The following is a 7,757-nucleotide window of genomic DNA, read 5'->3' as shown; positions in this document are numbered from 1 at the left end:
CTCACAAGCATTGCTCACACGTATTCAATCGTACGCACAAACATATACTTTTCATGCACAAGCGTACATGAAAATCGTACACAGCGGTATGCGCACGCATATGGTATATGAAATCTGTCTATCTATTTATCTGTCTGTCTCTCTGTCTATATATCTATCTGTCTGTCAGTCTGTCAGACTGTCACTGTCTCAGTCTACCTACTTATCTATCTATCTATCTATCTATCTATCTATCTATCTATCTATCTATCTATCTATCTATCTATCTATCTTTCTGCCTATCTATCCGGCTGTCTGTTTGTCTATTTATACATATACATATAGACATATATACATACAGATTAATATACATTGGAGGGATCGCACGCGTGGACAGCCAGAAAAATAAATTCAGAGAAAAAGAAGATTTTAAAATCAACAGCACACATGATATAACGGTTGAATTTATAGTTATTTCCACTCTCAATGAAATGAAATTTGCTTACGCTTCGGATAAGAACTCTTCATCAGATAGTCACAAATGAAAAATAAAATAAGTGAATATAAAAGCATATCAGACTAATGACACATGAGACAGAAAACACTGGAAACAATTAGCATAATATAATATACTTAATTTATTGATGGGGATAACTCAAATGTGACCTCAGCCGGATTAGACTTCAGAGCAAGAGATTTTGCTCGACACTTCAAAGACTTATTTTTATTTCTTCGTTGCCCACAAGTGGCTAAACATAGAGGGGACAAACAAGGACAGACAAACGTATTAAGTTGATTATATCGATCCCAGTGCGTAACTGGTACTTATTTAATCGACCCCGAAAGGATGAAAGGCAAAGTCGACCTCGGCGGAATTTGAACTCAGAACGTAGCGGCAGACGAAATACCGCTAAGCATTTTGCCCGGCGTACTAACGTTTCAGTCAGCTCACTGCCTTCAAAGACTTATTCTGCCAAACCACTGCATTCGCCCCCACCCCCAGAAAACACAGTCACAGACACTCATACACACACATATACACATGTACATACATGCATGTGTGTGTTTATGCGTGTATGTCTTTGAATAAACATCCAAAGACGAAATTAAAAACCCACAATCACTGACACGTACACACACACACACACACACACAAACACACATACGTACAAATAGTAACATTTGGGTTCTATGAAGGCTATTGAGACCTTTTATTATTAAATATTTCTTATTTATCATTTAACAATCCTAACAGTTATATGTAAACATATATTTGTTCGTGTGTGTATGTAAATGTATGTATGAATGAACAGTTACATGTATGCAGCTATTTACAAATATATATACACACACACACACACACATACACATACATACATATATAATATATGTGTATATATTTATATATATATATATATATATATATATATATATATATATATATATATATATATATATATATATATATATATATATATGGGTACAGGACATCAAGGAAAACGTTAAACACAATGAGAAACGAAAACAGAAAAACGAAAACACAAAACGAACTTATTTCGAATAACAAAAAAAAAAAAAAAAAACAAACAGAGAAACGAGACGTGCAACGTAAAGAGTATATCCCTTCATCAGTTGTCCCTGTTCCATCTACTCCGCGTTTCGAAGGCAAGGATAATACGCGACTTCGTTGGAACAGTCCTTCCCGCAAAGCAAATTAGATAAAATTTGAAATTATATATAATTTTGTATTATATATATATATATGTGTGTGTGTGTGTGTGTGTGTGTGTGTGTGTGTGTGTGTGTGTGTGTGTGTGTGTGTGTGTTTGTGTGTGTGTGTGTGGGGGGGGGGGTGTATGAATATACGCACATATATACATGTATATAAACGCATAGATATAATCGCATATAGAGAAATATATTTGTGTGTATGTATGTGCACACACGCGTGCACAAGAGATATAGAAGCGTTGTTGCACATTCTCTTTGCACATTGAATTCTTCGACTGTATTGTACTTTTCTCTTCATTATTTTCATTATCGTCATCATCATCATCATTATTATCATTATTATTATTATTATTATTATTATTATCATTATTATTATTATTATTATTATTATTATTATTATTATTATTATTATTATTATTATTATTATTATTATTATCATTGATATTATTCTTCTTGTTATTATCCTCATTTTCCTCGCTCCTGTTTCCGTTGTTCTCCTCTTCACTCTTTCCCATCCAATGTTTTGTTACATTGTTTTGACTAATTGTTTTTCTGTGTTCCAATTGACATGGAGTTATTTAGATTGGCATGTTTGTATTGGCCTTTGAATTTACAAGAGAGAAAAATCCTCTATAGCAGTGAACCGCGTTGTTTTGTGTTCTTTGTCTTTTTATTAGTTTCCTCTTCATTAGAAATACTCAAACTTTTGCTACCACACTTTAGCTATTCTTCTCGTCGAGTCGATTTGCTAATATACTTTAATTCCATTCCACAGCGATTCGTCATTCTCTATACTGAATTCTACGGACAATAGATGCTTTGTCGACTAATGGTCAATAGTGTTTGGTTTTCGACCAATTTTCACTAACATCTTGTTGTAAGTACATAACACTGAAGTAAATGTTGGGTTCCTACATCCTATGTTATATCGTAACTTATGAAGCTGGCAACTTCAATTGTATTTACATATTGCATTGCACCTATCGGGCATAAACATTCGCTCACATATTTATGGTTTCCTATTAATGGTCGACATTATGAATCGTTAAATCTTTCATGTTTTTTCTTGTTTCAGTCAATGCATTGCGGCCATACTGCAGCACTGCTTCGAAAGGTTTAGTCGAACAAATTGATCCCAAATACAAAATATTTTATTCTGCTACTTATTCTATCGTTGTCATTTTCCGAACTGTTACATTACAGGGATATAAACAAAGCGACACCTGTTGCTAAAAGGTGGGGTAGGACAAACACAAATAAAACAAAAACAAAGACACTCACAAAGACACATACACACAGACACACACACATACACAACAGGCGTCTACAAAGTTTCCATCTACCGCACAGGAATTGGCTGGCCCGAACTTACATTAGAAGACTCTTGCCTAAGGCACGGCACGGTGGGACTGAACTCAGAATCACGTGATCGCAAAGCGAACTTCTTAACCACACAACCATAATAATTTATGATCAGATATAATGCGAGTTCTAAGGCAGCGAGCTGGCAGAAACTCTAGCACGTCGGGCGAAATGCTTAGCGATATTTCGTCGGCCGCTACGTTCTGCGTTCAAATTCTGCCGAGGTCGACTTTGTCTTTCATCCTTTCGGGGTCGATTAAATAAGTACCAGTTACGCACTGAGGTCGATATAATTGACTTAATCCGTTTGTCTGTCCTTGTTTGTCCCCTCTGTGTGTAGCCCCTTGTGGGTAGTAAAGAAATAAGAAACGTTAGAACGCCGGGCGAAATGCTTAGCAGTATTTCGTCTGCCGTCACGTTCTGAGTTCAAATTCCGCCGAGGTCGACTTCACCTTTCATCCTTTTCGGACTGATAAATTAAATACCAGTTGCGTACTGGGGTAGATCTAATCGACTGGTTCCCCTCCCCCCAAATTTCAGACCTTGTGCCTAGAGTAGAAAAGAATATAATCCGAGTTTTTGTTTTAAGGAGTAGAATATCACTGGAATATCCTTTTGTATTCTTCGCTTGATATTCAATACAAAAAGAGGTAATACGATGTCATCGTTCACCGATGGGAGGAGTAGTTGCGAGACAAAGATTGGTGGCCTTGTCATACTCTGTGTCACGCTGAATCTCCCCGAGAACTACGTTAAGGCTACACGTGTCTGTGGAGTGCCACTTGCACGTTAATTTCACGAGCAAGCTGTTCCGTTGATCGGATCAACTGGAACCCTCGTCGTCGCAACCGACGGAGTGCCGTAGTATATTTAATGCTTTGGATCTCAACACTTGTAGAATTAGAAAGCGATATACACTAATGATATTTCTCAGTAGGTTAAATAGATTATATATAGGAAATATTTTATTTTGAACATGGTGTCTCCACATTTTATCCTCAGCGGGATGATTAAGATCGGCAATCAATCAGTGTAAGCAGAGATTTTTTCGTTTCCAAATGTAAACGTAGAGATGCTGAATTTGTGCCGAGGAGAAAAGAACGAAAGACTTTATAATTGAATGAGGTGAATCTTTCTGAAAGACACACACACACACACACACACACACACACGGAAATTATTATTGCTGGCAAGAATTATTCCAACCCAGAGACAATGTCCGGAAAAAAATGTTGAGATGAACAGATGAAATGTCTTTTTCGTAAAGAAAAATCTATCATATTTTATGTTTGTGTAATTCATTGTGCGTATAACCATGACGGCAGTAGGTGGCTGAGTGCCAATAATCGAATGGTTTTTCAACAACTGTTGCCGCTGTTTGTGCTCGATGTATTGTAGAGACAGTGATGTAGAGGTGGTTATGGCTTTCGACCAGAAAGTCAAATAGCTGAGCATTCTGTTGGATGCTGGTGATGAGTTCCTCGGTCGAAGACTAGGTTGTAACTGTTAAATGACATCTCATTATCTGTTTAAATATTGCCACCCAGAACGAATGATGAATGTAGGTTCAAGAAAGATCGAACTCAAACTTTTGATTCACTGACCGAGGTCAGAAGATACAAAAAGACATAAACAAAGCAAATAAATAAATTTCTTGTATCTAAGTTAAGGAAAGTTGAAATATTGATTTCAAGTTTTGGCACTAAACCAGCAATTTAAGGGTAAGAGTCAAATCAATTATATCGATCGCAGTACTTTACGGGAACTTACTTTTATCGACTTCGAAAGGATGAAAGTCGAGGTCGTCCTCGGCGGAATTTGAAGGAAAGTAGAAATAGTCGTTTGAAATGTTGGTACAAGGCCAGCAATTTCAGTGGACGGGGTAAAGTAAATACATCGATCCCATCCTCAACTCATAGTTATTTTATCGACCCCGGTCGGATTTGAACTCAGATCGTAAAGTCGGACGAAATTCCGCTGAGCACCTTGCCTGCCAGCTCACCGCCCTAGAGGAAAATAGAAATATTAAAAAAAAAACCCAGAAAATGTGGCGAAATTCTTCCTACTATAGGCACAAGGCCTGAAATTTGAAGGGAGGAGGCCCGTCGGTTAGATCGACTCCAGTACGCAACTGGTACTTAATTTATCGACTCCGAGCAGATGAAAGGTAAAGTCGACCGCGGTGGCATTTGATCTTAGAACTAAAGACAGACGAAATACTGTTAAGTATTTCGCCGGCGTGCTAACGATTCTACCAACTCGCCGCCTTAGAAAAAAGTAGAAATATTAAATATCAAAAAAAAAAAAAGAATTAATAAAAAAGGAAAAAATGTGGCGAAATTGTCGAGTTTTACTGCGAGTGGATCAATTGTTTGGAGTTAGAATATTGAATCGATTTCTGTTCCATAAAGTGATATATCTAAGTAGAATAGGTAACAACGTCTCCTATGCAAGAGGATATTAAAGTTCAATATTGTATACATGTTTCCATGATCTTCATTGAAAGGAAAGGAATTTTTTGAGTACACAGTGCTCTTCATAGAAGGCTGGATTAATGCGGATCGCGCAGAAAGTGATAAATGAATTTCTTAAGCAGGCAAAAATGGGACGAAATTACATTTGCTTAAGAAAAAAATACAATCCGAATTATTTCCTAACATGTTTCGTTATTTTCCTTTGATGTCTGTACCTCCCCTTCCCTCAAAATCGCGTCCACTCACACCTCTTCACTTCCACGCTTTCTTCTCACACAATGATTACACATAGACATCAACACGCCACGCCCCCCACTGTGCCACATGCCTATATATTCTGTACTTGCACCTCCCTTGTGCCTATCTTAAAATACGCATACATTCCTATACGTGTACACACATGCATCCATTCTTCTCTACGTAACTCCCCCCACCCCCGCCCCCAAACCCGCATTCCTAACGGGGCTCGAACACATTCCCTCTATTTTGTCTTTCTCAGTCATTCTCCATCTTCCTCAATCTTCCTATCCTTTTCTTCTATACTTTTCTTCTGTGAAGGACTATCGTCCGAAACGTTAAGGCACTTTCCCTCACATTCTAGGAATTAGATATTTGTTACAAGTTATTTCTCTTCTGTTGCTTTTCATTTTGCTTTTGTTCATTCCTTCCCAGTACACACACGCACACAAACGTATGCAGACACACACACACACACACACACACACACACACACACACACGCATATATATATATATATATATATATATATATATATATATATATATATATATATATACATGGAAATGGACGCGTGGCGTTCAATTAAATAATAATATAAATAATATATATATATATATATATGTATGTATGTGTGTGTGTGTGTATATATATATATATATATATATATATATGCATGCATGTTTATATGGGTACAGGACTTCACCAGCTGTAAACAAGACGAAGTACAAAAACAAACGAGTTAAATACGTACACGACGAGAGAAAAAATGGAAAACAGGACAAGTAACACTATGATCGACCCTTCAGTTGTCGGCTCTCTAACTACTCCTCATTTCGAGCATTCAACGACACAGTTAAGCATTTTTCGATCTAAGAGGCGTTGTCCATATTTCGACGGGAACGTACAAGCCTTCATTACGCCGTAACAATTTCTAACATATTATTTTATAGGCAGAAATAGGATCAAGTATAGCGTATACTACACCCACCACGTTTCTAAACTTTCTCTGATGATTGCCATCGCCATTATTTTTATTTTTATCATTATTATTATTATTGTTGTTGTTTCAATGTCAGGTTGTTCTTCGCTGTTTTATTCCAAAACATAACAAGCTCAACAAAACCAAGATAATAGACCAAATAAACAACTCCAGTGAAGCTGAACGCTACAATGGCTGTTCGTAATTTAGGATGTCGTGTAATTTTATATGTGTGATGTGAGAGAAGAGAGACTTGATAGAACGGTTCTTCTTGTTGTGCGTGTTCACGTTAATCCCTGTTTATGTTGCTTTTGTTGGAATATATAAAAAAAATATATATTTCGAGTTTGAACATTTATTTTACTGTGTTGTGAAGCGTAGCGAAGAAATGGATTCACTATAATATCAATGTGTGTGTGGACGCGCAAACACACATACACACACACACTCACGCACATATAAATACATATGGATGTATATGTTCGCGTGTGTAAATACGTGTATACATGCATATACAAAACCAATCAATAAATATGTATGTATGTATATATATATATATATATATATATATATATATATATATATATATATATATATATATATATACATACATACATACATACATACATACATATATATATGTATATATATATATATATATATATACATATGTATATAAATATATTCATACACATGTATGCAAATATACGCACATACATAAACATATATATGCATGCGCACACAGACACACATGTATTTGTTGATAGATATATACATGTATATATTAAAATCATACGCAAACATGTATATCCACGCACGCGCACAAGCACACACACACTCACACACAGAGAACCTCCCCATTATATACAGGGTGCGTTCAAAACATGCCCGACTCTATTTTCTTCCACCACAACAAATGCCACGTGGGCAAAATACTTTGGGTAGGGCGGAACGCCATCCTTCCTGCGCAAATGTTCGCGCCTGTTAGCCGC

Source organism: Octopus bimaculoides, chromosome 4 (assembly GCF_046866305.1).
Source record: "Octopus bimaculoides isolate indiv1 chromosome 4, ASM4686630v1, whole genome shotgun sequence".
Classification (NCBI taxonomy): domain Eukaryota; kingdom Metazoa; phylum Mollusca; class Cephalopoda; order Octopoda; family Octopodidae; genus Octopus; species Octopus bimaculoides.
The sequence above is the reverse complement of the archived record's forward strand: the minus strand, read 5'-3'. Positions refer to the sequence as shown.